Raw genomic sequence first — 2,304 nt, 5'->3', positions numbered from 1 at the left:
TCTTCTTCTTCTTCTTCTTCTTCTTCTTCTTCTTCTTCTTCTTCTTCTTCTTCAGACACACCCTTACACTTTCGTTGATTCCAAGCGTACTTCTTCTTCTTCTTCTTCTTCTTCAGACACACCCTTACACTTTCGTTGATTCCAAGCGTATTATGTGTCACCTTTGGGGAATGTCAAGGAAGTCAAGATCTGAATAGAGGTTATTAGCACTAAAGCATTCTACGTTCTCTAAGTACACCGCCCAGGCAAAGCAGTTCCATGTATACTGCTGTAGAATAACTTTTTTAAGTCGTCGGCTAGCAGTTTAGATGCGCTAAACACTTTTTTCCCCTGTTTCTTAATCTATGGTGTCGGTTGTATGTATTCTTGAGGGTTTTTTTTTTTTCAAACTGAAATTCAAATTTTGAATGTTGATTGAAGGACACATCGATTTAAAACATTCAAAAATAAAGAATGAACCAGCTTTTTCTTTTTTTTCAAAGGTTATTTTTTCTGAGCTCAGAGCAGTCAAACACGACCAAGGGGAAAAACCAGACCTTTGGAAAAACTCTAACAGTAGTTTCCCTTGGAAAGCTAACCTGTTTGTACCAATATACATGTACCGGTACTAACCAAAGAATTGGCAAAATAACTGATATTGATTGTACAGTGCGGTCAAAAATTCGTGTGGCAACTTATCCTTAAATATCTATTTAACAGGTGAATCAATGTCTCTTAACAGTTGTGGTCTTGGAGACTGAAAACAGCTTTTCATTTATATTATAATCCAAAACCTTTAAGTTTGGTTTTGTGTTGGTTGTTACACTCTAAGCGTTGGGTATAATCCATTTATTTTCGTGTTTATCTAATTGTAAAGACCAACTCATCATCTTATTTTTACAATCCTTGTCTGCACTTTTACAAGAAATATAGTTTACTATTATCAATCTTAAGCTAAGCCTAGTTGTGGTTTGAGAGACTGGAAAAGGCTGTCCATTTTTGTCATCAAAAGTTTTTTTAGTAAACTGTTATGTCGGTTTTTACATTCCACGTTTTGGATATAAATCAATTTGTTATGTGCGTATATCTAGTTGAACGACCAACAGAACATTCAATAACCAATCTGTGTCTGAATTTTACAAGAAACACTGTACATTTTAAACTCTAACCAAGCCTATTTATAAACTCAGTACTGGAAACAGCTTTCCATTTTTCTCATGCAGAGTTCTTTATTAAGTTGCTATGTTGGTTGGTACACACCAATTATTGTCTATAATCCTTTTAATTTTTTAGTTGCAACGACCAACTGACCAGTTTTTAACAGCCTTTGTCTTCAGTCTTACTGGAAACATTGTAGCTTATATAGTAGACTCTTACCTGGCATTTGTGATAATATGAGATGATGGATACAGCTTTCCATTTTTGTCACCCAAAGGCTTTTAATAAATTGTTCTGTTGGTAGATACTCCAAAAGTGTTGGATATAATCTTTTTGTGTGTGTATATATCAAGACAAGTTGTAACACCAACAGATCATTAGTTTATAACCCTTATCTACAATTTACCTGAAATATTGTGTATGGTAGATAATTACCCAGCCTTTTAAGACCTGATGTGCTGGAAACAGCTTTCCATTTTTGTCATCCAAAGTTTATTAGTAACCTGCTATGATGATTGTCATACTCAAAGTGCTGGATATAATCCATTTATTTCTGTATGTTTCTAGTTGTAAGGACCAACCTATCTTTTTTATAACCCCTGTCTGCAATTTCATAAGAAATATCATACATGTTATTGTGTGTGGTCGGTAGTCAAGTGGTTAGGCTACCGGACTTGTAATCGTGAGGTTTGGGGTTTGGGGGTTCGAGCCCCAAGCCTGATGTTGTGTCCTTGGGATAGGCACTTAACACGAATTTTCATTACTTTACCCAGGTGAGAATGGATACACGGCCATAGACAGCGAAAGATCTTTGTTAGTATGTTAGTGTTTCAACGCCAATAAAGATATGGCAGTTTGCACTGAATGCTTCCCAGGAAGTTGAAATAGTTTCAGAATGCTATCAGGTCTGCTGGGACAATAATAGATTGTAAAGCACAAGCCCATAGAGTTTGCTGTTGAGTGGGAATTTGTGCTATGCAAATACTCTCTGTTGTTTAACCAAGCTTAGTTGGGGTCTGGGATGCTGGAAATAACGTTCCGTTTTTGTTATCCATAGTTGTTTAGTAAGTTATTATGTTGGGTGCTTTACTCCAAGTGTTAGATACAATCCCTCGCTAAAACATTCCTTTATTTAATTATATATATATATATGTGTATGTATATATA

Source organism: Aplysia californica, unplaced genomic scaffold (genome assembly GCF_000002075.1).
Source record: "Aplysia californica isolate F4 #8 unplaced genomic scaffold, AplCal3.0 scaffold00342, whole genome shotgun sequence".
Lineage (NCBI taxonomy): Eukaryota > Metazoa > Mollusca > Gastropoda > Aplysiida > Aplysiidae > Aplysia > Aplysia californica.
The sequence above is the reverse complement of the archived record's forward strand: the minus strand, read 5'-3'. Positions refer to the sequence as shown.